Source organism: Petaurus breviceps, unplaced genomic scaffold (assembly GCF_028583685.1).
Source record: "Petaurus breviceps papuanus isolate PSGF00001 unplaced genomic scaffold, PetGlider_PUasm1.0 582, whole genome shotgun sequence".
In the NCBI taxonomy this organism is placed as follows: domain Eukaryota; kingdom Metazoa; phylum Chordata; class Mammalia; order Diprotodontia; family Petauridae; genus Petaurus; species Petaurus breviceps.
The window spans coordinates 11,809,242-11,831,514 of record NW_027186390.1 but is presented as its reverse complement, the minus strand read 5'-3'; the positions used below and the strand labels follow the sequence as shown (position 1 = coordinate 11,831,514).

The 22,273-nt window shown below is 35.1% G+C and overlaps 1 protein-coding gene across 1 annotated transcript in view; it reads left to right on the top strand.

The window, feature by feature from the left end:
• Positions 1-22,273, top strand: part of EXOC2 (exocyst complex component 2) — a 244,976-nt gene that overhangs the window by 723 nt on the left and 221,980 nt on the right. The gene's annotated exons all lie outside the window — the stretch shown is intronic.

Sequence of the window (22,273 nt, the reverse complement as noted above, 5' to 3'; positions counted from 1 at the left end):
AGAAGGGCTGACTTTGATTTCTCTAACTAAGCAAGAAGCCGACCCTGAGTAGTGATTGGCTCCTGCATAGATAGGCTCAAGCCTTTTGAGAAGTAACATCTGAAAGAAAAAAACAAAACAAAACAAAACAACCCCAGCTTCATTCAATTTTTGTTTGCTTTAATTGGCATCTAATATAAAAGCAAGTTTCTTAGTTTCTTGATCTAACCCTCAGAGACAGAAGATTCTTAAACTGTTTACCTCAGCTCTTGCAGTGTTCTCATGTGAGGTACTCTTTCCTGGTGCCTAGAAAGGTTATTCTTGAAGACTTACTCTTTAAATGGCCAACAAGCAATTTACATATTTTTGCAGAAATGAACCTGATATTTTGGAAGTTTTATGTGAAAGACCTATTACTATATGAATAAACTTGCAAAGAGATTATTTTTTTTTCTTTCAGTGATGATGAAGAGCACCTTAATTAGCACTGTGTGTTACATTATACTGAAAGTTCCGTAGTGATAGTTGTGTGTGCTTTGCCCTTCGTTCTGGAAAAGACCCATGACGTCAAGAAGATTGTGCCTTGACTTGCAAATGACTTGGATTTGAGCGAGAGAGGGCTGTGCAAAGTCACCGGCCTCACTTTCTCCTCCAGAGCCATCTGGGTCCAGTGGCCAGATATAGATCAGGATGGCTGGAGATGTCCCAGGATGCAGTGGGAGACCGTGGCCTTTTTAAGGTCTCTCCTAAAATTCTCACTTTGATTGAGGCAACACCCACACGGTGATTAAAGTTCAGCCTCTGCAAAGATGCATATTGGTTTATAGTTTACACGGAACTTTTCTCATAATAACCCTGTGAAATAGGTAGTACAAGTATTATTAATCCCAGTTTTACCGCAAAAAGAAATTGAGACTCAGAGACTTGTTCACAGACATATAGCTAGTAAATGGGGGTGGATCTGGTAGGAACTTGGATCCAGTGTTTTTTCCACTGCACAGAAATTATGGGGGGTAGATTTATAAGTGACTTTTTATGGCAAAATAACTGAGAACTAAAAGCCTTCTAATTCTCAGAGATAGTAAGAGGTGAATCCAAAACTCTGTGCTTACCTTCTTGGGTGAGTAGTTTCAAATCTGAATAAATAGAATTTTAATCATATAACTGAAAGGAAACAGAAGATGCTGAGTCACTCCCAAGATAACTCCTAAACCTTACTGAAATAGAATTTTAATATTAAGTATCTTATTTCCTAAATGAAATGCATTTGAAACTTTTGTCCTAGTAGTTGATTTCATAACACTTTGCAAATTGCTTTTGAGTACATGACACCGGTTTAATATGCAGGGACAACAGGGAATATAATTGCTATTTAGGAAATTGAGCTGGATAGACATATAGTTGTCAAGTGAAGGTAATCACTGAAGTAGGTTTCATTGTATGTATTAAATTAAATAGTTTCATTCAGTAGAAGTGTGCTGCCCTTGAGGGAAATGCTGTTCCTTTTACTTCAGAGTCAGAGAGAAGACAGGTAACCAGAGGTAACCAAATCCAACCAGAGTATCCAGAATTGATTTTCTAAATGAAAATATCATTAGTTTATGTGTTGGGATCCAGGGAGGGTTTGAGAAAGGAGGGAGTAGGATATAACTTGTTGGAATGAATGGTCTTTTGCCATTACTTAACACTAGAGGCAATTGTTGGGAATACACCACTTAACACCATATCCCTCTCTCTTCCATTTGTCCTTCTCTTATTCTTCTTTTCCCTACCCTTTTCTTCACCTATTCTTCCTCTCATATCTTTTCCTTCTTCCTTTCTTTGAGTCAATCAAAAATATTGTCTTAATACAGGTTATATATAATACCTCACATAGTGGCAGGAAGCTTTTCCTGATTCCTGCAGCTGTCAGTCCCTTCCCCCATTATCTCCTTTCTACTGTGTATATACCTTGTATATGCTTACATATATGTATATTATCTCCTTCATTAAAATGACTCCAGTCTTTGCCTTTCATTGTATCTCCATAGCTTAGCATAATGCAAGGCATGTAGTATGTGGTTCTGGTTCTGTGCTTCTGTGTTTAATAATTGCTTGGTGACATTTTATAGCACTTTAAAATTTACCAAATATTTTACTCAGTTGCCAGCTGTTTAACTACTGAAGCTGTGAAAGTGGTTGGGGAGGAAAAGGGATAGCAATGGTGGTGGATTTGAAATAACCGAAAGAAGCTTCCTGTTAGATAATGATTAAAAATTCCTTAATTGGTGGTGCTGCCTGTAAATGCAATGAATTAAAAAATTTAGAGATCTCAATGACAGAGACTTGATGTGTATCTGAAAGAATGGGTTGTGTTTGGATACTTGGATGGGTAGAAAGTGAGGACTTTGCAGGGACAAATAACATGAGCAAAGTCCTGGAAAGAGGAATAAGCATAAACTCTTTGGGAGATAGTATGCTGTACCTTTTAAGGTGAGTTAGGTAGAATAGGGTCAGGATATTGCGAAAGTTAATCAAATGAATTTGAGTAATTTGATAGAGAATAAAGAATTCTTGTAGGTTGGAACTACTCTAGATGTGTTAAGCCTTCCACCAATGCCTGTAGTCAGTGTTTACTTCTCAAAATTAAAAGAGGTTACAGATTCTGGGTTTCTGTAGTTTAGATTGTTTTAAAATATATTTTGTTTTTGAGCTCTGTTGTCTGATATTTCTTTATACTGATAGTTGGCTGAATTTCATAACATATACAGCATATTAAATTATATAACTTTGTAGGAATTCTGTTTTTCTTGAAAACTAGAGACCTTGGGTTACTTTGTTGATCTTGACATCCAGTGATAGCTCTATGTGGCTGAGGTAATATTTTGCTACAGTGATATTTCACTGATCTAGAGCACAGATGAGAATCAAGAAGTGAAAAAAAAGGTCTCTAAGCCTCAAAATTAATGCTACAAAGTCTGCACTAAAACCCTTTACTGAAATGTATTCCTGAGAAAGCTGCTGGTAGTCCTTATTACTTTTTAATTTTTCCTTTACATGAAATTTTAAAATACTTGATTATCTGGTTTCCAAACCCACTGTAGATTAGAACTAACACATTAGAAGTGGGCAGAGGGGCAGACAAAAATGACAGGTCCATGGAGAAGTGACTTCTGTCCTCATACTCTACTGCAAAGGCATCAAAATGCAATTGAAATATGTTTAACAAAACAAACAAAAATAAAGTATAACATAGGAAGTATTAATTTACGGTTTTCTAAGTCAGTATGTGGCCAGCAGGGATCAATTTCAGTTGACACCACAGCTCTACTAAAACTCTGTACCCCTTCTGCCCTACCAACCCTTTTCCTTATCCCCCACCCTGACCCCCATGTCCTTATAGATTTGCTTATGGCAAAATCCAGTGACTTTCTTTTTCATCTTATATTCTCCTTGATTCCTCAGGAACATTTGATACTGTTGACCACCCTTCACTGTATCTTCTCTTGGATTTTTCTGATACTGTATTCTCATTCTCTTTGTCTTTTTGAGTCTTCTTTCTCTAGTCTGTTGGTTCTAATTATATTTCCAAGTCTCTGTCCTAAAACGTCACTCTCTGATCATATCTGATCAAATGTGGTGATCACATTTACTACTGTGGACTGTTATCACCTCTGCATATATCACTCCTTAATGACAGGTGGATAGAGATATTATGCCACCATCTCAATCTAAACATATCCAAAATGAGTCTTTTTCTTCTTCAAAATCTTTCCTTTTTTGTAATTATGTTTATTGATGGTACCATATTTCTTCCAGTAATCTAGACTTAAAACCTCAGAGACAAGAACATTGCTGAAATTCAGAAATGTTGAAACTTAATGATCAGTTCCTGATGTATATAAAAGAATCAATGATCATTTTTCACTTGATGGCTATTGATATTCTTATCTTTTAGATTTTGATCTGAAAAACACAAAACAAATGTCAGAGCTTCAGAACTGGGACCACAATAATCATTTAGTCTAAAACATACATGAATAGGAATCCTCTTCATAATGTCCTTAACAAGGAGTCATTCAACTTCCACGTGAAAATATCCATAGCATGCTATCTTCAGAGATAACCTGTTCCATTTTTGAATAGCAGTAATTGTTAAGGAGTTTTTACAATGTGCATTTTTTTCCATATAGATATATGAGGCAATGGGTTTTATTGCTGACTTTCTTCTTGGCTATAATTTCATATGTATTACTAGTTTTCTCCTACTATTTCTCCTAATTGTTACTGATTTAGCAATAATAGTTTTTCTTCCAGAAGTATTTAATTTAATTTCTTTTGTAGAGGGGGAAGGCAAGGCAATTGGGGTTAAGTGACTTGCCCAAGGTCACACAGCTAGTAAGTGTTAAGTGTCTGAGGCTGGATTTGAACTCAGGTCCTCTTGACTCCAGAGCCAGTGTTCTATTCACTGCACCACCTAGCTGCTCCCTTCCAGAAGTATTCTGAGAACTTTGCAACATCTTCCTGACTCAGTAATTTCTGTTTTCCATGTTGGCTACCTTTTTTGTATCGTGGGAATTTTGCCCCATCTTAGGGTTCTCATTTTAAATGAGGAATTCTCCGAATTCTGCCTCAAGCCAATCCTTGCAGTGCCAGAAGAATCCAGCTCTCACGTTTTGTTAATATTGAACATGTGTTTTCTAAGCTAAAAATGCCTATGGTTCAGATCTTCAGTTCCATAAAATAATTTAGTTATCAGTTTCTTTTTATCCATGTATTTAATTCTGTGCTTCTACTTAAAAGGAAGGATACCTATGTTACTTATCACTTTTTACTTTACCTTTAACCTTGCCTTCCTACCCTCCCATCCCCCATCAGTTGACCAGATTCTGTAAAATTCACCTATTGGTTCCCTCCTTTCTGATTCCTCAGTTACCTGCCCTAGTTCAGGGCTTTTATTATTTCTCCCCTAAGCAAGTATAATAGCTTTCCTGACCACAGTCTTACCCCTTTCTAATCCATCTTTCACAATGCTGCCTAAGTCTTCTCCCAGATGACTTTAATGACTGCTGTCTCCCAACCTTCTCCCCACCATCCCCACATATATAGTCTATCTTCCCTCCAGAGTAGACTAATTGTTGTTGCCCAACCTTTATTAAACAAAACTTTGAAGTGGAGAATAGTTATCCTCCACATCTCTGCCTGCTACAGCCCCCTGAGAGTACTTAATTGTTGCTTGTTGGATTGTATTAGAAGCTACTATAGGATCCACAGTGAGTTGTTTTTCCTACCTACTTTTAACTCCACCCCCACATCCCCAAGCCAATCCACCAAGCATTTATTAAGCACCTTTTTCGTGTAAGGTACTGTGGTGGATGCTGGGAATTCAAAGCCAGAATCAACCTTGGGCTTCCACCATCTACCAAATGATACCCTTCTTGTCTCTTGCCCTAGTTACAAAAATTCCTAGTTAAAGTTCTAGTGTTTCTCTTTCCATATCATTATGCTTCTTGGTCTTATTTTTGGAATATTCTTTTATTCCCTCTTACCTTATTATGCCCATCCCCTATTGTATGTCATTTTCTTATTGAGAATTGCTGAATCTCAGAGAAAAATCTATTGAGGATTTATAACAATTAAACAAAAAACAAATTAAGTTTGATTTTTTTGGAGAGAAATGTGAAGTGGTCACTTTAGTTGCTTTTGAAAATTTAAGTTTGAAACATGATGGAGAGGGAGAAGACAATAGAAAATGATAGAGAGCAGAAGTAGAAGGAAAGCCAGGTAAATAACTGAGGTAGGCAAACTAAGAAAGGACAGAAAGAGGTAGATGGAGGAAGAGGACCAGAGATAAGGTGAACCAGAATCTCTGGTCCACATAGACCACAGATATCAGTATCTCATCTTCTACCTTTCTCACCTCCTTCTCTTATTTCTCAAATTAATCTTCTTGTTCTCTTTCCTTTCTCTCTTTTGCTTAAGTTTTCCTAGCAGACTGTGTGACTTTGAGGAAGTCACTTAACATTTCTTGACCTCAATTTCCTCATTTATAAAATGAGGGCTTTCCTTAAAGTGACCTTTATTATCCCATCTAGTTTCTATTGAATTATTTGATTTATTGCTTAAGTGTAGAATGTCAAGAATCTTTACCAAGTTCTTCAACTGTCAACTTGTACCAGTGCTTGACTGCCTTGGCCCTATGTATCTGTGCTAGTAATGCCATGAGTCCATTCCCCCACCCCTATTCCCTATTATGTTAGCAAACCACTTTCCAGGAAATTCTTTCTATCTAAGATCTAATGTCCTGTTGGTATGGATATTTTCCACTCTTTCCCTTAAAGTAGTGATGGTATTACTAAGGTAGGGGTAGCTTCTTGGCTCCCTGACTTCAATTAAATTGAAGCCTGTTGAAAAAGACTTTATGAGAATTGACTCTTCTCATAAACCAAATTTTCTTTACCCCATGCTTGGGAGCTCAGTTTGATTATCAGGATGCTTTTTTTTAGTCCATACTATTTCTGGAGAAGTTGAGCCTAACCCTGACTGGCTAGGTCTGTTCTCTTTCTTTGCCCTACAGATTTGGTTATTTAATGAGATAGACCTAATAGTCTTTTTCTATCTAATTTCACCCCCTGGAAACTTAGTGGGGTGCTCTAGTCCAAGGATTATGCTAAATAGGATGGCATCCTTCCCTCTTTGTATTTTTTCTTGAGATTAAGGATAGGAGGATTTTTTGACCTACCACCCCAGAAAGCACTGGCATGAAAATATAAGTGACGTATGGGAGGTTCTAACTCTAGACTGTTTGGGGGGCTAGGTGGGATGTTTTCCATTATTTTTCATTTGTGTCCAACCCTTTGTGACCCCATTTGGGGTTTTCTTGGCAGAGATACTGGAGTGGTTTGACATTTCCTTCTCCAGCCTCATTTTACAGATGAGGAACTGAGGCAGATAGGGTTAAGAAACTTGTCCAGGGTGACACAGCTAGTAAGCATCTGAGGCCAGATTTGAACTCAGGAAGATGAGTCTTTCTGACTTCAGCCCCAGGACTCTATCCACTGTACAATCCAGCTGCCCTGGAGGTGGTGTTGAGCTCAGTAAATAGAAGTTTTGGTCCTTATAGCTGAGTTTTTAGGACTCAAGGACAGTATATAATGCTTTTAATCATTTTCATCAGTTCTCTTTCAGCCTTTTTCACTTAATAAATCTCCTCAGTGAGGTCATCCTTGGCCTCCCCTAGAGTCTTTTGGTACAGGAATTACTTTGGATAGAATGAAACTAGCCCAGGGAATGGTGTCTGGTGGTAAGAAATGTGGCTAATGACTTAAACTCTATTTTCAAGTTTCTTATTTTTATTGATAACTAACTTTTTTCATTTTTTAAAATCTGTCTTTAAAAATGAATAGTTTTTAAAAAGTATCTATAGATATGAAGTCTGGATGAAATAATAACCTTTTTTTGTCCTAACCATAGACATTTTGGAAAACTAAGGTTGTGATACTTATTTTAAAAAATTCTACATTTTAATTTGATGTTTAAGTAAATTGCATTTTAAAATTGATTACAATTTTCTTCAATCCTTGAAAAAGATGCCAAGATTACTAGTTAAGAAAAATTCACCAATAATGGTAATGATTAATTTTACAACACTATGTTTAAAATGTAGCCTTTCCTTATTTCTTTTAATAAAATTATTTTATAATGGTAAAACTTTCTTTTGACATATGATAGATAGAGGGTTAATTGATGTTAAATAGATGCTTTGCTAATCCTTCATCAGCTACTAAATTGATATAAGGGGAGTACAAGTCATTACTACCAAAGGCCATGACCGGTATGTTTTCTCAGTGAGGTTTATGGATTTTTCCCCCTTTCCTTTTCTCTAAACCACACGGTATCCTAGCCAGCTGTAGATAGGATGAGGTGCATACATACTCCCACACCCCCTACCCTTTTTGTGCCTCCACAGAGTGACAGCTCCTAGATGTTGCGTGCGAGAGAGTTCAGCTGGTCCTGTGTGGTCTGAGTGTGTGGTCTCTGACTTAGCTGAGAGGCTGCTAACAGGGTGGATGAGAGAGCAACACTGTTTACTTTAATTTATTTCGGATGCCGGAACTGTGCCCAGAGTTTCTCCTGAGCTTGATTCCACAGTTAGCAGCTTCAATCCCTCACAGCTGTAGTATAGTCTGAACTATGTAGTCTCCTCTTCTACCAGTGCTTTTCTCAGCATCTGCTTCAGGTCCAGCCTGTTAATCTGTTGTGACTCAGAAATGTTAATGGTATTGCTGAGTGCTAAATTTTTTTTTTTGCTTTTATCATGTTAAGGTATATGGCCTTGATGAAGTATCTTTTGAGGAGAGAATAAAGAAAATAAAACAAGCATTTTAGAATATTGACAGGCCTCTGTTCCTTATTAATCAGACAAAACAAGTAAAAACTTGGATGAAATAAATCCATTCAGACAGTCAAAATGCACATAGTTCCTAGTCTCAGTGCTAAGCACAGGAGATAAAAAGAAATGCCAAAACTTCTGCCCTCAGAAAATAATCTAGGTGTTATGTAGGATATATTTTAGGAATTTCAATAAAGTAACCATTTTAAAGTTGACAGTTGTTTTCTTGACTTCTGTTCTCTCAGAGAACTGCACTGATTTTGGTATACTCATGATGAAAGTGATTTCATTTGTCATTGTTGATATTGGCTTGATTTAACATGCCAATATGATAAGACAAAATTTTATTTTCATGTAACAGTATGGATATTCACATATTATGTTTTCCAATTCTTCATTATAAGTAGCTTACTAATGTTTTCTTGAAATTTTTTCCCTGTAAAATGTAACATTTCTGTTGAAATTTATCAACTCTTTTATCATTTAAATAAACATCTATGTATTCTTGATATCATTTGGAATTTCAGTGTTCTTTAGCTTACTTCACTTCTTGTCTTCTGGCAAGCAGACAAGAATGGAATTGATATATTATTTGGAAATTCTAGACTACTAAGAATCTCCAGATGAGTTAATAAATATAGGCTGTTTTTTTTTTATTCTGTTCCTTGGCTACTTCTAAATTTTGGTTTGTGTATTTTAAGTTCTTTCCAAATAATTTAATGGTGATTTTCATCTGACTTTGAATCTAAAAATTTCAGGAATCAATTAATGTCAAATATTAGTGTCTCTAATTCCAGAAGGCTTCATAATTGACATTTGGAGATGGCTATGTTGCAGTGATATCTAAAAAGATTTTTGAAACTGATATTTGATTCTAGGTTATTTTTATCTTTGTTTAGAGTCAGAAAATAGTGAATTTTAGGTGGCATGCAGTGGGGGACAGAATAGTTCCTTTTTCAACTTTGAAACAATTTATGTAAATACACGTGCTCACTGTTTAATTTTTATATTATTATTTTCATTTTCTTGTATCTGACTTTTGTCTTTTAACTCTTTTCCCCTTTGAAGGTAGATTCACATTTTTATGTGATTTAAGATATGTTTTGTGTTTATTTGTCTCATAGGCTATTTTTATGAAACCTTCCCATCTCAAAGGACAGCTTATTAGGATCTCATTTTCCTTGTCAGCCATACTGGGAAGTATTTGTTGTATTAGTCTTTATCCTGTAAGTTTTCTTTTTAAATTTTTCAGAATCCTCTTCTTGTGCCTCATTTTAGTGTGGAAGTGGTTATAGATTTTTAAAGGCCATGCTAGTAAAGTGAGTACTCCGAAAAGTTCGGTCAAACTAGAAAGACTCAGAGAACTAACTTTCCAATAGAGTGTGCTTGCTGTTCAAGGACCTACCCTGCTAAGTAAAGAGAGGTTCATTATCAGCAGGTTAGTCACCAGATGTGAAATTCTTTGACCATGGCAGCTGAATCCACCATAAATTTATAAAAGCACAGAGCAATAACCAACACTTTTGGTTTAAGGTTTACAAAGTACTTGTCATATGTTCTGTCATTTATTCTTCACAATAATCTCTGGGAAAAGTCTTATACTAGATATATTTTTATTGGCTTTTTATTGTTGAGGAAACTAAGGTTCATGTTAAGTGATGTTCTTGATCACATTGCTAATATTAGAGATGGTATTAGAGATGGTATTTGAGAAGATGATAGACAAATATCTGTTCAAATAATACTGAAATGCCCTTTCATTTGAAAGCAAACTATATTTAATATAAGTTATGTCTCCATTTTCAGAGAATCATAGACTTGTAAAGAACCATAGACATCATCCTGTCTAGTTCACCACCCCCAGCCCTACTCCCCACCCCCACCCCCAGTTCATTCCAGCAGATGAAGAAACATGTGTAGAGAGATGCCAAGTGACCCATCTAGTGTTGTGGAGATGGCAAAGGGCAGAACACAGATTTGAACCCTGGCTTTCTAACTCCAACTCCAATGTTCTTTCCACTCTGCTATATATAAGCCTATAAGGCAGAGATAAAATAAGAACTCATAATTATATAATACTCCTTGGTTTATAGCATTGGTGTCAAACTCAAATAGTAGTAGACTATACATCAACTGAGAAAACCACAGATTAACATTATCTCTGTTGTATTGTGTTTTTATTTATTTTGGTAAACATTTTAATCTGGTTTTTACTTTTTTGGTTTTCTTTTTGTTTTTTTGTTTTGTCTTTTTAGAGGGGGGAAGGCAGGACAATTGGGGTTAAGTGACTTACCCAAGGTCACACAGCTAGTGTTAAGTGTCTTAGGCCAGATTTGAACTCAGGTCCTCCTGACTCCAGGGCCAGTGCTCTATTCACTGTGCCATCTAGCTGCCCTCCCCCTTCAGTTTTTGCAGGCAATGTTTGACCCCACAGGTTTACAGAATGCTCTGTATGTGTCATATCCCTTGGTCCCTATAACATCCTGAGAGGCAAAGTAATAAAGATATTATTAACCCTATTTTAAATATGAAGAAACTGAGACTAATAAATGTTTACTAACTTGTCTTAGGCCCCACATCTAGTAAGAGACAGAGCCAAGATTCAGTGAATAACAAATGTGAAAATAACTATAAGATAGAATATGATAAGGAGAAATAAAAGGTCCAAAAGATACTCTAGGAGATACAGGATGTCCCAGAAGTTCTAGTGCATTTTAAAGCTATTTAAAATGCTTTTTAAAGTTTCATGCTTACTTAAGCTTTAATAGCTCAATATAAAGCATAGGCTTTAATAGTTTAAAATAGACTTTTGGGAGATAGTATATATGGAAAAGAGTGAACTCTCCCATTTCTGAAAGGAAACTCAGGTTCAGAGATGCATAGGGACTTGCTGGTAAGTGTCGAGTTGGATTTGAACTTAAGTCTCCTTATTCTAAGGCTAGCATTATGCTTTTATGCCACCTTGAACTGGTACTTAATTAGGTATTTTATTATCACTCTCAAACTTTTTTGTGGTGATTAGTCAGAATATGTTTGGAGCTGTTGCTTGAATATGACATCTCTTAAGATTTGTCTTAATTGAATGATTTTCAGAATTGATAAATATTTGCTAAATTAAGTATAATTTCCATTAAGAAAGGTTCTTATTAACCAAATACTACAGGAATTTAGGTTGTACAGGGTTTGTAGGGCATTAGTTTACTAATCCTTTTGTGCAAAGAAACTGAGTGCTTCTGATAGTACTCTGTTCTATTGCAGAGGTTCATCATAACGTTTTGAAATGGCATCTTGGTTAACATGTCTTTTGAGTAGCATCCAAAGCATTTCTAATGAATACAAGAAAACAAGTTTGTCTTTGCATTTCAGAAACAAACTAGTGAACTTATAGCTAGAACACTATTTACAGCCATCTGGCTTTAATATATAGGATTAAAAAAATTTTTTTTTTGTGCATAGTATTTTAAAATTTTGTTTTGTTTTTAAGGAAACAAAAATTACATGTGAATTTTGTGAGGTTTCCTAAGAATCATCCCTGTAGTAGCTTTGAGAAACAAGGGGTGTGCAATGTTAAGAAATTAGAACTTTTGAGATTTATAGGTAACTATATGGTAATAGTAACAGTTTCATGCCTTTCATTTTTTTGTCATTGCAGATAGAAGCCATATGTGAATTTTGACCTATTGCCATCCAGGTGATCCCTACAAAAGGAGTTGGTTTAGGCCAAGCCTTTGTGGCTAATTAAGGATTTATCTGATGTGAACAAATAAATTTATAGTTGCTACCATTTTGGGGAATATCAGTAGACTTGTCAAAAACTGACTGAATGAATTTATGAAAATTAGAGTATTAGACACTTTTTACAGTAGTTCAGGACAGTCAAGTTTGAGACCAAGACTTATTATTTTGCTCAGATTACACATTGGCAGGAGGAAGGTCACAGAATTGAGAATGCCCAGATAAAATATTGTCATGTGACAAAATTACAAGAAATAAGTACTGTCATGATCAGAGACTCAAATGAAGAGTATACTGGCCAGTGACATCTGGCATCATTTCTTTCAATACGGTAGGATTCAGTCATATTCATATACCTTTTTTTTTTTTTTGCCACCACAAAAAAGATACTATGAATATGTTTGTGCATATGAGTCCTTTTCCTTTTTGATCTTCTTGGGATATAGACCTAGTAATGGTATTGCAGGATCAAAGGGTATATACACAGTTTTATAGCCCTCTGGACATGATGCCAAATTGTTCTCCAGAATGGTTGGACCCATTCACAGCTTGTTAGTTCATTGGTATACCTATTTTCCTGTATCCTCTGTAGCATTTTTCTTAGCCAGTCTGATGAATGTGAGGGAATACCTCAGAGCTGTTTTAATTTGTATTTCATTTTTAGTGATTTAGAGCAGTTTTTTTTTTTAATGTAATGATTGATCACTTTGATGTTCCCATCCTTTGACCATTTATCAGTTGAGGAACGACTCTTATTTTTGTAAATGTGGCTCAGTTCTCTGAATATTTGGAAAATAAAACTTTTATCAGAGAAACTCACTATAAATTTTCCTTCCAGTTTCCTGTTTTTCTTCTAATATTGGCTGCATTGGTTTTGTTTGTGGAAAAACTTTTTAATTTTATGTAATCAAAATTATTCATTTTTCTTCCTGTGAATCTTTCTATCTTTTGTTTGGTTATGAACTCTTACCCTAGCCATGGATCTGACTGATGATTCCTTCCATACACCTCACATGTACTTATTATGTTAGCACCCTTTATATCTAAGTCATGTACCCATTTTGAGCTTACCTTGGTATATAATGTGAGATGTTGGTCTGTGACTAGTTTTTGCCATACTTCCAGTTTCCCTAGCAGTTTTTGTCAAATAGTGAATATTTACTTTAGCAGATGGAACAGGGTAAATGAAGCAGATGATTTAGGTAAATCAAAAATATATTATTTATATAATCAGTTTTATTGCTCAAACCATTCTGTTTCTTTTCCAGTAGCAAATTGTTTTGATGATTGTCATTTTCTAATGTACTTAAATATCTGGTACTACTAGGCCCTCTTCCTTCACTTTTTTTTTCGTTGATTCCCTTGATATTGTTGACCTTTTGTTTCTCCAGATGCATTTTATTATTTTTTCTAGCAATATAAAGTAATTCTTTGGTAGTTTAGTAAAGCACTAAATAAGTAAATTTAGGTAGTATTGTCATTTTTATTATATGGACACGGCCTACCCATGAGTAATTAATATTTCTCCAGTTATTTATATCTGTCTTTATTGTGTGGAGTGTTTTGTAATTGTGTTCATATGGTTTTTATGTATGTATGTCTCTTGGCAGGTGGACTCCCAAGTATTTTATATTGTCTGCAGTTATTTTAAATGAATCCACTTTCTAGCTCTTCCTGCTGAGTTTTGTTGCTAACATTTAAAAATGCTGGTGATTTGTGTGGGTTTGTTTTATATTCTTCAACTTTGTGATAGTTGTTGTTTAGACTAGTTTTTAGTTGATTCTCTAAATAAATCACCAAATCATCTGCAAATAGTGAGAGTTTTGTTTCTTCTTTGCTCATACTTACTCCTTCAATTGCTTTTTCTTGTCTTATTGCTATTGCTAGCATTTCTAATTTATCTCCATTAAAAATAATGCTTGCTCTTAATTTTAGATAGATACTCTTATCATTTTTAGAAAAGCTCCATTTATTCCTATGTTTTTAATAAGAATGGAGGTTGTACTTTGGCAAAAGTAGAGAGACCTAATCAATTATTGAAATAGTTCAGATGAAAAGACTTATATGAACTGATGTTGATTGAAATGAATAGAACCAGGAGAACATTGTACACAGTAACAACCATGTTGTGTGATGACTGTCTTTGATAGACTTAGCTCTTCTCAGCGATGGAAGGATCTAAGACAATTCCAGAAGACTCATGGTGGAAAATGCTATACATATCCCGAAAAAGAACTTTGGAGTCTGAATGTGATTGGAAACATACTATTTGCTTTCCTTTTCCCTTGTTTTGTTTCTTCTTTCTCATAGTTCCTCCCATTAGTTTTAATTCTTCTTGATATTATGGATAATGTAAAAATACGTTTAATATGAATGCATACGTTGAGTCTATATCAGATTGAATGTTGTCTTGGGGAGGAGGTAGGACAAGGAGGGGAAGAAAATTTGAAGCCCAAAATCTTATGAAAGTGAATGTTGATAACTAAAAATAAACTAATTAATTTTTGAAAATAAAATAAAAAAATTTTACCTACCAAACAAAGAAATAGTCCAAGTGAGTGACAGTGGAAGCCTGAATTGATAGTGGCTCTATGAGTACAGAAAAGGAGAAGGATTTAAGATATGTAGAGGCAAAACTGAAAAGATTTGGCACCTGGTTGGATATGTGGATTGAAGGAGAGGGAAGAATTGAAGATAACTGCAAGGGTTTGAATCTGGGTGATTAGAAGGGTGGTGGTACCACCAGTAGAAATAGGGGAATCAGATTGGTGGGTCTTTGGAGAAAGATAATAAGTTTAAAATTCCTCCTCGGGCATCAACTTGCAGAATAATAATAGGAACTAGCATTAATATAGCACACTAAGGTTTGCAAAGTATTTTACATGTGGTATCTCCTTTGATTCTCACAACAACCCTTTGAGGTAGATGCTGTTCTCTCCATTTTACAGATTAGGAAACAAGCAGAAGTCAAGTGACTTATCTAGGATCACAAAGCTATTAAGTGCTGAAAGCAGGATTTGACCTCAAGTCTTCCTGATTTCAAAAGACAGGTGATGATAGTGGGAATAGAACTAAAGAGAGGAACAGAACGTGGAGAAAGTAGTGTCTTGACAAGCCAGGGATTAGAGGATCCAGGAGAAAAAGTAGGTATACAGTGTCACATTTTGCTGGGAGATCACAAGGACAGGGAATGAGTAAATGACTTTGGATTTTTACAGTTGAGATTATTGTTAACTCTGAAGACTGTAGTTTTAGTTGAATGGTGGAGTAAGAAGCCAAATTGTAAGAAGTTGAGAAGTGATTGGGAAGTAAGGAAGTAGATGAAAAGAATGTGGGCATCTTTTTTTTTTATTTTTTATTTTTTAGGAGTTTGAGCCAATGGATAAAGAGACATTTAAGATTATAGAGAGAGCAGTTGATTGGGGGTGGCAGGAGCAGGGATTAAGAACACAAACAGATGAGTTAACCTTTGCTAGAAGGACCATCTCTTTCTCCTGTGATGGATTAAGGAAGAAATATAATAAATTATATTGAAGGCATTTGAGGAATAAAATATGGGAGAAGAGGGAACTTATAACATAGCCTCAATTTTCTCAGGAAAGGGAGGCAGAGCTCTCTGCTAATAGGGAATATGGAGAAGGTGGTGTAAGTGGTTTGAGGGCAGGTTTGGGATAGATGCTTTGGGGTATATGGTAGGAAGTCAGTTATGGAAGAGCAAAGTTAATAGTAATAGCTGTCATTTACATAGTGATTTAAGTTTTGCAAACTGCTTTGCAAATATTTTATGTACTTTTACAACAACCCTGGGAGTTATCCTCATTTTACAGATGAAGAAACTGAGGTATACAAAAGTTAAGTGACTTGCCCAGGTTCACACAGCTGGAAAGTATCTGAGACCAGATTTGAACTTGTCTTTCTGACTCAAAGTCTGGCACTCTACTATGCTACTTAGCTGAAAGGATTGTCATGAATCAGTGGACCTCCTGGATATTAGGTCACATAAATTTGTGGTAGTCAGCATGGTTATGATACATCCTACTATATTATTCAACAACATCCTAATAGGCTTGGAGAAGGTAATGGGATCATCCAAAATTGTGGTATAAAAAGAGATGAGTAATAACAGGACAGAGTATATGAGAACAGAGGGAAGTTTGAAATTGAGCTAGTTAACTAAAGTTTCAAAATTTCAGAGGGAAGAAAGTGATGCCAGAGCAGGAGAGATGACCTGGGAAAGCAAGAAGGTTAGGGTCACATAGAAGAATTTTTGAGTTCTCTCTTGTGGAGGTAGAACAGTTGTGGCTGATGATGAGATCAAGGTATGACGGCTACGCTGATATGATGGTCACTTCACAGGATTGTGACAGGTTATGGGAGCTGAAACTGAACTGTACTGCCAAGTTATTTGAGAAGATAAATACCAACATATATATTGAGGTTCCCAAATAGAATAAATATTGGAGGTGGAGTTGAAGAAGGCAGTGAGCTAGGTACTGGAACACCTTGAGAAAGGAATAGGAATGTCCTGAGGGCTAAGCCAATAACTGCCACCAGGATCTGGATAGTGTGATATAGCTAAATGGAGAAAAGTTCATATAAGAAGTTTCTAAGTGATAGTGGTATGAGAAGGATCTAGAAGTGATAGTGAAGCACAAGGAGTATGCACCTCCTCTCTCTGGCTCCGGGGGTATATGTAGTGGATCACTGAGGATTGCGGAGACATTGAGAGAAAGTTCTTTCAGTACTAGAGGAAATCATCATTGTATCATAGATTTAGAGATAGAAGAGACTTTAGGGATCATTGAGTCCAGCCTCTTCTACCTCCATTTTACAGATGGGGAATCTGACACACAGGTTCACACAACTAGTGTTGATAAGTTGGGATTTGAATCAGTCTTTCAGACTCCAAGTCCAGTGCCTTGTAGACAGTGTTGTGTGGCCAGGAATATACTGTTTTTGTTGCTTGATGGTGGTGGTGGTGTATATGTATATGTGGTTTTTGTTGTTGCTGTTGTCATTTTTTGTGGGAACCAGGTTTTTGTGATTTCAAGGAGATAGAAAATGTGTGAGAGAAGAAGAGGTGTGGAAGATCATTTGTTGGTAATAAAAATTTGTTGGTAAATAAAATTCAGAAGGAGCAATGGAAAAAGAAGGCAGAGTAGGAAAGAATGTAGTGGGGATAGCACTGAAGTGATTGGGGATGAGGGAATGGGAAGTTGTAGCAGGGAAAGGAAGTTTTCTCCTAGGCATCCTTTAAGGTTATATCACAAAGATTTACAAAGGGAAGAGAAAGGTTCTTGTCTTGGACAGTGTGGGTGGCAAGGGTTGCAGTCTGGGAGGCCAGAAAGCTAGAGGGCAGTACTACAGAATAATTATTTTCATAATAAGATCCTTTTGATGGAAAAGGGCATACATTTAGATGAATTTCCTTTAAAAATAGCATTTAACAAAAAATAAAAGTGAAATTCAAAGGGGTTAGTTTGTCTGGAAAATTCATCTATTCCACATTCCTAAAATGTGCTTGGTAAACTAGATATTGTGGCCTCTCTTCTAAAATGAAGCCTATAAAAACTAGACTGTTAGGAAAGTTGCCATTTTCTCTACTAGTATAGTATAGTAAGGCAGCTTGGTGGTGTGGTAGATAAAGTGCCAGCCCAGGAGTCAGGAGGACCTCAGATACTTACTAGTTGTATAACCCTGAGCAAGTCACTTAATCCAGTTTGTCTCAGTTTCCTCATCTGTAAAATGAACTGGAGAAGAAAATGGCATATCACCCCAGAATCTTTGCCCAGAAAATCCCAAATGGGGTCATAGAGAGTCGGATGCAATTGAAATGATTCAACAACAACAAAATAAAGCTATATGTGGCCAAGAAATGTAAGCCTTTCACTTTCATTAGTAATTACTTTAAAAATTAAAATGTACTTTTCTAGTTTAAAAAAAAAGTACTTTTTTGATTCAATTTCAGTGGTGAGTTAGTGTTCTGTTTATTAAAGCATCACTGCTTGGGCAGGGCTTGTGAAAACCCAACCCTCATAACAATATTTAGCAAAGTAGTATATGATGATCATTCGTTGTGTGTGTGTTTGTGTGTGTGAGGTTTTAATTAAGGTTAATCATGATTACCACAATTAATGGGAACAAATCTTTTACATTAGATCACTAAATTATTTTATCTTTTATTCCAGACAACTACCACTCCATATTATGTTACACAGAATTAACCTTTTTAAGTTGGTTGTGTTCTTTTTAATTACAATAAAGTGATTTAATAATAGAAATGAACATTTAGAACTGTTATTTTCTCTGTTGTGTTAAAACTGAGGTAAGTCTTTGATGTTCTTAAGTGAGCTGCAGTCATTGTTAAAATTAGTATAGCAGGTGCATGGGATATTCAATTAAATAAACACTTTTAAGCATCTACTCTGTAAAGTTTTGTGAAATATATGTTCTATTATGCAGTATTAGTCCTTTATTATAACATTTCCAGTACAACATGCAAGGTTAGCCTTTAAAAGTATGTATGTTTCTGTTTTTCAGTTCCGTAGAAATTCCTATAAAAGCTTATGTATGTGCATGTGCACATACGTACCTACACATTTTCTGATGGGACTTATAATTGCTCAAAGATACCCCTATTCTCTTACCTCCATAAATTTCTGTGGAATGTAGGCTATTTGCAGTAACTTACTCTTCTTGAAAAGATTTTTAAAATTGTCATTGAAAGAAATATATATACATAAATACATACACATACATAAATACGTAAACATATATGCATAAACAAATACATATAAAAATTAATAACATATCTAAAAATGTTTGAAAAGTGTTGGTATCTTAGCGAACCTGTCTACCATCAAAGTTTGAAATAGCCCTGGATTACATTTCATATTCAATTGAATATGTTTGATTCTTTTTTAACATGCAAGGGATATATTTGAATTTATATTCATGAAAAGTGTTTATAGTACTTTTATGAACCAGTCATTTCCTCCATAGTTTTCTACTATCACATTATAAAATAATAATGCAAATAATCATTAATAAAAATCTGATTCCCCTAATTATAGGCTTTCCTAATTTCTACTATCCAGTATTTAAAGAAAATAAAATATTATTTGTATTAATATTCTTTTATAACTTTAATATTGAAGTTTTTAACTTTGCAAACAATCTGCAGTGAATTTTGGTATTAATTTTTTTATCAATGATAAATTCCCATTTGATTTAGTGATATTAGTAAGTTCAGTTTCAGTGTTTTTCATACTTCAATGTATATTATATTTTGATATAGTGGAGAGTATAGGAGAGTTCGATTCTGATAATGTTTATCTTCTATCATAATATCATGAAAACTGATATATTATAATTTTTCATGAAAACTAACTTTAATTGACAAATTTTTTCATGCAACTACCAATGGAATGTGAACTGCTTGAAGGCAGAAACTTTATGTTCTCAAGCAAGGTTCCTGGCACATGGTAACCTCTTAATAAATGTTTGTTGAATTGAGTTGAACTTGCTGTGTGACCTTTGATAAATCATTTGGCCATTCTGGATCTCAGTTTCCTCATGTGTAAAGTGAGAATTGCACTGCATCAGTGATTTAAAGTTCATAGTACTGTGTATTCAAACGTTATTCATTGATACAAACATACTTGTAGTAATATTGTATGTCTACTATTTTATTTGAAAGGTAGAATGACAAAGAGATGATTTGGGAGTCCAGAAAACTCAGGTTGAAGTTCTTCTGATATAATCTGGTTGTGACCCTGGGCAAGTCATTTAACTTCTTGATGCCCCAGATGTCTTTCAAAGGCTTTAAATTGCAGAACAGTTGATGATATATTACGGTTAAAAGGAATTATCTCACCTGAAATTCTCTATACAAATGAAACTGCAGGTCTGACAGAAAAAAAATTATCATCTAACTGACTGGTAAATTATACTTAAATTGCTGAATTTTCATTAGGTCAATTAGCTATAAAATGTTGTTTTTTAGTCTTCTAAAATTATTTATACCCTATCATTATTACTTTAATATCTTCTATCTCTTCTAAGAATGGTTTTGCCTCTGGGTACAAACATGATTTAAATTTAAATTTTTCATGATACCACTTTAAGATAATTGGGAGTACCCTACATTTTCATATAAAACTAAAGATGGGCTTCATGGCTTCAAGGAATAATTTTTCTATGTTCCTAAATGACGTATAGATTTTTTAAAAATATATACCAATTTAAAACCATTCTGAAGACAAAGCAGTTTTAAAATTCTATGCATTTATTAGCATTTTATAGATATTAAATGTCAGCTGCACTAATATATCATTTGAATGATCAACAGAAACTTAGAGAATTCTGAAATTTCTTAAATTTTCTCTATGTTCAAACACAGAAATAGCATAATATGTCTATTTTAAGCATCTGTTCTAATTTTTCCTTTGGTCTGTGAATAGACATGAGGATTTTAAGCCACAGAAGGGGGGGAGAGGAGGGGAAGAAAGAGAGAGAGAGTGAGTGAGCGCCAGAGGAAATGAAAAGTTTCATGGTTTTACTGGAAAAATTAATAACTAGCAGTTTAAACTATGATGCTATGATAATTGAGTGTTTTTATGATTACAATGCATCCTCAGAAAGTACTTCTCCAAGTGTTCCTTGATAGATTCTTTCTTATATTTTGTTATACTTCACGAAGCTTAATAGACCATTGTGGAATTCCTCAACACTGTCATATGGTGTTATACTTTTGTTTGAAGCCTTTGTTCTTGAATAGCATTAAACTTATGTTGTACATTTTCTAAACATATCAATTTTAAAATAGTATTATTTGGAATATTGCTTGATTTCTAGAATTGTAGGGAAAATTTAGTAGTCTGCATAAGTCATTCAGTTGCTCTCAGAAGCCAGTTGTTAATGAAAAATTAGTAACAGACCACCTCAAATTTGAAATATAAATACAGTGCCTTAAAGCTTTTAGATCCTTCTCTACTGAGGTATTAAAAATATTTTGTAATAAGTATAGAAATCTGTTTTAAAAAATACAAGCATGTTGGGAGGCTCATAATTTTTATTATGTTCATTCATCTTATCGTGGAAAGAGCTAGGGAGTGCCAGTTCCCGAAATCCTACAACACTTAATACTTTTTGAGTTAAAGTTGAATTAAAAAATATGAGTCACCCTTTGACTCCATGTAAGAATCTCATAGAGTCATGAAACTGGAAAAGACCATGTAAGTTCAGTCCCTTCGTTTTATATTTGAAGAAACTCTGACCATGAAAGTGGTGTGATTTGCATGCCCTTCCATATGTATTTGGGACCATGGGTAAGTCATTTCAATTCATAGGACCCTAGATTTAGAGTTGGAAGGGACTTTAGAGGTCATTTAAATTCAGCATCCTCCTTTGAGAGATGAGAAAACTAAGGCAGGGCTCTTGAGGAACTAACCAAGGCCACACAGGTAGCACATGGTAGAGCTGTGATTCAAATTCAGGTAGTCTGACTCTAAACCCATCACACTTTTAAGTTTAAATCAACAGACATTTTTTAAAAGTCTACTGTGTGCTAGGTTTTATGCTAGATGTTGTTGGGAGATACCAGGATAAAAATCAATCATCAAGCAGTCATTAAGCACCAGAAATTATATTAGGGCTCCGGATAGAAAGACAAAAATGAGAGTCCCTGCCTTCAAAAAGCTTATCTTCTCTCAATTGAAATAGCATGCACACCCGTAAGTAAATAGAAAGTATATACAAAGTAAATTAAAAATAATTTTAGTGTAGGGGACTGGGGGGACCAGGATAAGCCCCTTATAGGATGTGGCACTTGAGCTGGACTTTGGAGGAAGCCTAGGGAGTCAAAGAGGCAGCCATAAGGACTAAGGACATTCCAAATGGGGGAGGTTGATAAGTCGGGGGAAGCTTTGGGTAAAGGCATGGAGATGGGAGATGGAATGTTGTATATGAGAAAAATTCATATGCTGGCTTTCCTGAAATGTAAAGTACAAGAAGGGGAATAATATATTACAAGCCTGGATAGCTAGGCTACAGCCCATTATGAAGGAATTTAAATGTTGAACAGGAGAGTTTATATTTTATCTTAGAGGCAGTAGGAGAGCCATGGAACTTTTATAGTAGTGGAATGACATGGTTAGACCAGTGCTTTAGAAATATAACTTACGCAGA